Source organism: Sciurus carolinensis (genome assembly GCF_902686445.1).
Source record: "Sciurus carolinensis chromosome Y unlocalized genomic scaffold, mSciCar1.2 scaffold_347_arrow_ctg1, whole genome shotgun sequence".
Taxonomy (NCBI): domain Eukaryota; kingdom Metazoa; phylum Chordata; class Mammalia; order Rodentia; family Sciuridae; genus Sciurus; species Sciurus carolinensis.
Window position 1 is genome coordinate 47,811 of NW_025920113.1, and position 8,603 is coordinate 56,413.

An 8,603-nucleotide genomic window follows, 5' to 3' on the forward strand; every position below is an offset into this window, starting at 1 on the left:
TGCAGGGTCTCTGGTCTGATTTGAAGGTCCTTGATCCATTTTGAGTTGAGTTTTGTGTAGGGTGAGAGATAGGGGTTTAATTTCATTCTGTTGCATATGGTTTTCCAGTTTTCCCAGCACCATTTGTTGAAGAGGCTATCTTTTCTCCATTGCATATTTTTGGACCCTTTGTCTAGTATGAGAAAATTGTATTTATTTGGGTTTGTGTCCATGTCCTCTATTCTGTACCATTGATCTACCTGTCTATTTTGGTACCAATACCATGCTGTTTTTGTTACTATTGCTTTGTAATAGAGTTGAAGATCTGGTATTGCAATACCCCCTGCTTTGTTCTTGCTACTTAGGATTGCTTTAACTATTCTAGGTTTTTTATTCTTCCAGATGAATTTCATAATTGCTTGCTCTATTTCTGCAAGGTACATCATTGGGATTTTAATTGGGATTGCATTGAATCTGTATAGCATTTTAGGTAGTATGGCCATTTTTGACAATATTAATTCTTCCTATCCAAGAACATGGGAGATCTTTCCATCTTCTAAGGTTTTCTTTAATTTCTTTCTTTAGTGTTCTGTAGTTCTCATTGTAGAGGTCTTTCACCTCTTTTGTGAGATTGATTCCCAAGTATTTTATTTTTTTCGATGCTATTGTGAATGGGGTAGTTTTCCTAACTTCTCTTTCTGAGGATTCATTACTTATGTACAAAAATGCATTGGATTTATGAGCATTGATCTTGTAACCTGCTACTTTACTGAATTCACTTACGAGTTCTAAAAGTTTTCTGGTGGAATTTCCAGGTTCCTCTAAATATATAATCATGTCGTCAGCGAACAGGGATAGTTTGAGTTCTTCTTTTCCAATTCGTATTCCTTTAATTTCTTTGCTTTGTCTAATTGCTCTGGCTAGAGTCTCAAGGACAATGTTGAATAGAAGTGGTGAAAGAGGGCATCCCTGCCTTGTTCCAGTTTTTAGAGGGAATGCTTCCAGTTTTTCACCATTTAGAATGATATTGGCCATGGGCTTAGCGTAGATTGCCTTTATAATGTTAAGGAATGTTCCCACTACCCCAATTTTTTCTAGTGTTTTGAGCATGAAGGGATGCTGTATTTTATCAAATGCTTTTTCTGCATCTATTGAAATAATCATGTGATTCTTAACTTTAAGTCTGTTGATATGGTGAATTACATTTATTGATTTCCTGATGTTGAACCAACCTTGCATCCCTGGGATAAAATCCACTTGATCGTGGTGCACTATCTTTTTAATATATATTTGTATGCGATTTGCTAAAATTTTGTTGAGAATTTTTGTGTCGATGTTCATTAAGGATATTGGTCTGAAATTTTCTTTCCTCGATGTGTCTCTGTCTGGTTTAGGTATCAGGGTAATATTGGCTTCATAGAATGAGTTTGGGAGGGTTCCCTCCTCTTCTATTGCATGGAATACTTTGAGGAGTATTGGAATGAGCTCTTCTTTAAAGGTTTTGTAGAACTCGGCTGAGAACCCATCTGGTCCTGGACTTTTCTTTGTTGGTAGGCTTTTGATGACTTCTTCTATTTCATTGCTTGAAATTGGTTTATTTAAGTTGTGTATGTCCTCCCCGTTCAGTTTAGGTAATTCATATGTCTCTAGAAATTTGTTGATGTCTTCGAGGTTTTCTGTTTTGTTGGAGTATAGATTTTCAAAATAGCTTCTAATTATGTTTTGTATTTCAGTCGTGTCTGTTGTGATGTTTCCTTGTTCATTCCGAATTTTAGTAATTTGAGTTTTCTCCCTCTTTCTCTTTGTTAGTGTGGCTAAGGGTTTATCAATTTATTTATTTTTTCAAAGAACCAACTGTTTATTTTGTTAATTTTTCCAATTGTTTCTTTTGTTTCAATTTCGTTGATTTCGGCTCTGATTTTAACTATTTCCTGTCTTCTACTACTTTTGGTATTGGTCTGCTCTTCTTTTTCTAGGGTTTTGAGCTGTAGTGTTAAGTCATTTATTTGTTGATTTCTTCTTCTTTTTTTGAATGAGCCCCATGAAATAAATTTTCCTCTAAGTACTGCTTTCATATGTCCCAGTGATTTTGATATGATGTGTCTTTGTTCTCGTTTACTTCTAAGAATTTTTTTATTTCCCTCCTGATGTCTTCTGTTATCCATTCATCATATAATAGTGTATTATTTAATCTCCAGGTATTGGAGAAATTTCTGTTTTTTATTCTGTCATTTATTTCTAATTTCAATCCATTATGATGTGATAGAGTACAAGGTAGTATCTCTATCTTCTTGTATTTGCTAACAGTAGCTTTGTGGCATACAATATGGCCTATTTTAGAGAAGGATCCATGTGCTGCTGAGAAGAAAGTGTATTCATTCTTTGTTGGATGGTATATTCTATATATGTCCGTTAAGTCTAAATTGGTGATTGTGTTATTGAGATCTATGGTTTCTTTATTCAATTTTTGTTTGGATGATCTATCCAGTGGTGAGAGAGGTGTGTTAAAATCGCCTAGTATTATTGTGTTGTGGTCTATTTGATTTCTGGAATTGAGAAGGATTTGTTTGATGTACATGGATGAGCCAATGTTCGGGGCATAGATGTTTATGAGTGTTATGTCTTGCTGATTTATGCTTCCCTTAAGCAGCATGTAATGTTCTTCTTTATCCCTTCTGATTAGTTTTGGTTTGAAGTCCACATTATCTGAGATGAGGATGGATACTCCAGCTTTTTTGCTGTGTCCGTGTGCATGGTATGTTTTTCCCCATACTTTCACCTTTAGTCTGTGGGTATCTCTTTCTATGAGATGAGTCTCTTGCAGGCAGCATATTGTTGGTATTTTCTTTTTAATCCAAGCTGCCAGTCTATGTCTTTTGATTGATGAATTCAGGCCATTAACATTCAGGGTTATTATTGAGATATGATTTGTATTCCCGTTCATTTGACTCATATTTGTTTTTTGACATGATTTGGTTTCTCCTTTATTTGGCTATTCCTTTAGACTAGCGCCTCCTGTTGCTGATTTGCATCGTTGTTTTTCATCTCTTCCTCATGGAATATTTTGCTGAGAATGTTCTGTAATGCTGGTTTTCGTTTTGTAAATTCCTTTAGCTTTTGTTTATCATGGAAGGATCTTCTTTCATCGTCAAATTTGAAGGTAAGTTTTGCTGGGTATAAGATTCTTGGTTGGCATCCGTTTTCTTTCAGGGCTTGGTAAATGTTGTTCCAGGCCCTTGTAGCTTTTAGGGTCTGGATTGAAAAATCTGCTGATATTCTTATTGGTTTCCCTCTGAATGTAATTTGATTCTTTTCTCTCGCGGCCTTTAAAATTCTGTCTTTATTTTGTATGTTAGGTATTTTCATTATAATGTGCCTTGGTGTGGGTCTTTTGTAATTTTATATATTTGGAGTTCTATAAGCCTCTTGTATTTGGTTTTCCATTTCATTCTTCAGATTTGGGAAATTTTCTGATATTATTTCATTGAATAGATTGTTCATTCCTTTGGTTTGTTTCTCTAAGTCTTCCTCAATCCCAATAATTCTCAAATTTGGCCTTTTCGTGATATCCCATAATTCTTGTAGATTCTGTTCATGATTTCTTACCATCTTCTCTGTTTGGGCAACTTTGTTTTCAAGATTAAATATTTTGTCTTCAATGTCTGAGGTTCTGTCTTCCAGGTGTTCTACCCTATTGGTTATGCTTTCTATGGAGTTTTTAACTTGGTTTATTACTTCCTTCATTTCAAGTATTTCAGTTTGTTTTTTTTTTCAGTATCTCTAACTCTTTATTGAAATGATCTCTTGCTTCCTGTATTTGCTCTTTTAACTGTTGATTGGTGCGATCATTTAATGCCTGCATTTGCTCTTTCATCTCCTCCTTCAATGCCTGCATTTGCTCTTTCATCTCCTCATTTGCTTCTCTGATTGTTTTAATTATATACATTCTGAACTCCCTTTCAGACATTTCTTCTGCTGTGCTGACATTGGGTTTTATTGATGTAGTATCTAGGTTTGTTTGGGGCATTTTCTTTCCTTGTTTTCTCATAATGGTCAGATGTCAGTGGGAATCTGAGATATTGCAGATTTCCTCTATTGACTTATCGTGTCCCGGTAGATTTCCAGTGTATCAACTCCCAGCCTTCAGTAGCCTGAAGTCTTGGAGGAACTTGATAATGCAATGCTTCTGAAGAAAGCTGCCCCTAGCCCCTACTGGTTCCAGGGCTGGGAGCTGGCTCTGTGGGGAAAGGCTCTCACTGGGGGCCTGCACCATGCAGCTGGCCGTGTAGGGGGAGCCCACCGCCGGAATGTGGAAGGCTACCTTGGGAAGACTCTAGCTGCCCTACTCTGCTCTGATAAGCCACCCCTATCTGTGCCTGCCACCCAGGCTAAGTTTCGCCCAGTGGGGGAGACTCACCCCGTGACTCTATTTTTGTCCAAGTCTCTCGATGCCTCCCCTTCTTGAGCCCTGGGTTCTGGAGCAACTGGAGATGCAGTCACCCTCTAGGTCACCATCTTGGATCGCCCCATGGGAAGAGCCTGTGGCTGGAGTGGGCAGAGCCGCCTGAAGAAGTCTCTGGCTGCCTTGCCCTGATCCCAGAGGCTGCTTGCGGATCGAAGCTTTCCGTTGGCTCAGGGACTTGTGGGTGTCTCTTTGTAGAAAAGCTCTCACTGGGCGATCCGTTCCGAGAAGCTAGCCGTGAATGGCACCTCCCACCACAGGGGTCCAGGCTGCTTGGGGAGGTCCTTGGCTGCCCTGTCCTGGTCCCTGAAGCCACTTGCGGGCCTGAGTATGCTGCGCTGGCTCCGGGACTTGGAGCTTGTTCTGATCAGAAAGGCTCTCAGTAGGGGGCCTGCTCTGAGAACCTGGAGAAGCTGGCTGTGTGGGAGGGGCCCAGCGCTGGAGTGCACAGGGCTGCCTGTGGAAGACTCTAGCTGTCCTGCCCAGCTCCGATAAGCCACCTCTATCTGGGCCTGCCACCCGGGCTGAGCTTTACCCAGTGTGCAGACTCACCTGTGGCTCTATTTTGGTCCAAGTCTCTCAATGCCTCCCCTTCTTAACTCCTGGGTTTTGGAGCGACTGGGGATGCAGTCCCCCTCTAGTCCGCCATCTTAGATCGCCTATAATACCAATTTTTACTTGAAACTTTAGTTTGAAGAACACTAGCTTGGTAAAATGTGCTTCTAAATCTTATATATTTTAAGTCAAACATTTGAAAGATATGAATATACCTACTATTTAACCACTTTAACTTTTAAAGAAAAACTTGGAATCTGTAGAGTAGTGCCATTCCCTAAAATAATAATTGTTTTTTAACCAGAGTTTCACATACTGTAATTCCTCGAAGTCCATTTTCTCTAATAAAACTTAACAGACCTAAGAAATGATTTTAATAGATATGAGCAGATTAATGTTTTAAAATCCTTGTCATATTGACACATAGAGGATTAAACTTTTGCTTATATCTGTACATTAATAACTAATCTTAGGAAAAAGCCTGAAATAACTTTAACTGTACTAAGTATCTATAACCAATTTAGTGACACACAAACTTTTTGAGATTTATCCTCACAAATCTTATGCAACTTACACATTCTTAACTTTGTACTTTACCACAGAAAGGATATTCTTATCCAGAAATATTTATTTTCTATTTTCCATATTTAAATATATTTCATACCTAGAATCTTCTTACATCTCTTTCTTAGCTGTTGACATCTATTTAAATTTTCAGTTGAGATAATCTTTATGAAATTTTTGAATGTAGACACATTACTCCACTTTAATAAGATTAAATACTTTGTTTCTATGGGACTTTAATTGAAAACCAACTTGTACTCTTTGTATGCAGAATTGCACTTGAGAGACTCTTAATTCTTAATAACACATTTATAGTGTAGACAGGAACATATCTTTTTTTCATTTACCAATTTATGAGAACACATTTAATGTTTATATTACCTTAAGGAATTTAAGAAGTCAAGAGTACTGATTTATATTTAGCAGTTAATGTTTTAATACTTTGACTTTGTAAATTAATCAGATGACTCCTTTAACAAATATATTGGTAAAGATTAATACATTTATGTTAAATCTATTTTATCCATTTTAACTGTATAAAACAGGACAAATAGACCATTGTAGTTAACAGTATTAATAATGTCTTCCCTTTTGAAGAAAAATTCCAACAGCAATAGATATTACATTTTAGACATTTTGCAGTATCCAATATTTTATTATTTTTCTGACCACTTAGAAAAACTTGTGAGTTAGTAATTTTAAAGACATCTTTACTCTCATTTGTTTACTTAAAATCCATCTTTTTTTACACCATTAAAATTTGATTTATGAGTGCTTATTTATCTACATGCTGATTTTGATATAATGAACATGATATATGGGCACATATATAGACACAGTGATACAATACACAGGTGTGCACACATACATAAAACAGACAAAACACCCGAAGATTTTGTAACTGACCTCCACAGGTAGAAAAGAACACTATAGATGTTTTCAAAAGACTCTATTAGATTTTAATGTGTTAGAACCAAAATAGAGTCTCTCATACTTTTAAATATGATTTAAATATAGGGCAGGTTCATACAGTTGGAAATGCTAGGTGGGTGTAAAGTTGACAGCCATTATGGACACTAAAATCAACAGTTCAAGTGACTGCTTGTTCTTGATGGCTATTAGGTTAATCCCCAAACCATTATGGCTATAGCTTTTTTAGATTTTATAAAAGGAGATAGTTTAATGTATTTGAGAGCCAACCTTAGGAAATTTGCCCTCTGAATAGAGTGTAAAAACCTGTATAGCTAAAATATATATGTCCATATATATAGACAAAAGAAGACTTATCTGAAAAATATATTAATTGAGGCATGTAGAATCAAATGTGAATTTACCATAGAATCATGAGGTTAAAATATAGAAATTGTAAAAAAGTTGTTATAAAAATGACACAGTCATAATGACTCTAATAAAGGTGTACATAGACCATCTTTTGATACCAGCAGCCTGTAATATTAGTGGGAAACACAAGAAAATAAGTCTGTTTAAAACAAAATATCATAATCTTTGTTATGTCTAGTCAAATTAGTAAAATTCAATTAGTGTACTGTAACAGAATATCAGTCACTGTTTGTTTTTGTGTACAAGTACTACTTATATATAATAAATAAATAATACAAGTAATACAATAATATAAAATAATACAAAAATATTACAATTACTTTAAATAATATAAAAAATACTGAACACATGCCCACAAATCAAAACATGGGCTAGTGGAATGACCACTGGTTACATCTGTTAGTTATTGACTAGTGAAGTTAACATAATCCAAAGTAGCAACTTGATGCCATAAATTCTTCTGATACTTCCTGAACTTTCATGGTCAAGATATTACTGACAAATTCTCCAGGATTTATGAATTAATTGTGAGGATATGAAGAATCAAACATATAGACCTATTCAAGATGGATAACTCAGACTAGGAAATACTATGACTTACTAAGCACAATGTAGAAATTGACGGAAAATTCCCAGTTATAAGGCAATGGAATTAGGACAAGGAAGAAGAGAGTGTTTGACAAAGTTCTTATGCCTAGAATTATGAAATCTTATTTTAATAAAGATTCATATGTATTTTTTTAAATCTCAAGGATCACAAACAATGACAACACAAGTGCCACCATAAGATGTCTTATATTACTGGGACACTCATAAGCATCCAGTTTTCCAATGAAGAGACAAACAGGGCCTCAGCACTTTACCTAGAATAAGTGTAGTTAAAGTAATGAAAAGGAATAATTTGACAGTGAGATTAGTGTCAGTATAGATATTTTAAAAATATCTGTGTAAGCCCTGAAATTCTCAGGTGAGAATTTTTAAGGTAAATAAAACTTGTATATAATGAGATCATTTAAATTTTTCTCCTTATATTGTAGAGTTTAGGGAGGAACTTGTTGAGAAAGCAGGATGGTAAATGCCAGAGCAGATAAGATAGTCAGCAACTTAGGTCCCACAGTGGCTTGAATTTAAAAGAGACATTTTCTCTTTCATGTTTTGGTTTTAAACCACTTTGGGACAAATGCCTCTACAATATACATTTTAGATGCAAGTCTTGGAGAGATAGAGATCCAGCAGAAGCTAAAAATAAGGAAAGATTCCGTTTTGAGTTTGAGAGGCAAAATCTCATTTATAGGGCATTAAATTTTTTTTTCCCTTTTGTAAAGTCACTCTTTTAAGGTATGGTGTCAGTATGTTTCTTCTCAGGTGGGATTTAAATAGTTCCAAATTATTAATAATTAAGTAAAAGTAGACATAGGAATTTATCTGGACACTCACTAGAACAGCAAGAATGCAGTCACTTTTCTACCTTTTCCACGTATCTAAACTTAGAGTGCCTCAGAAATGGTGGATTAGAGGAGGTCTCTTTTCTGGTCACTGTGGCATGAAGACGAGAATTCAGACTTCTTAGCAAGGTGAGAGGGGAAACTATTTTGGGAATTAACTCTGTACAGTCAAACAGATGGGAGAATCAGGTCATTTGGGGGCATAACAAAATAAAGAAATTCCCAGGGCTCCTGGGGTAACCAGTAAAGGTAGTGGA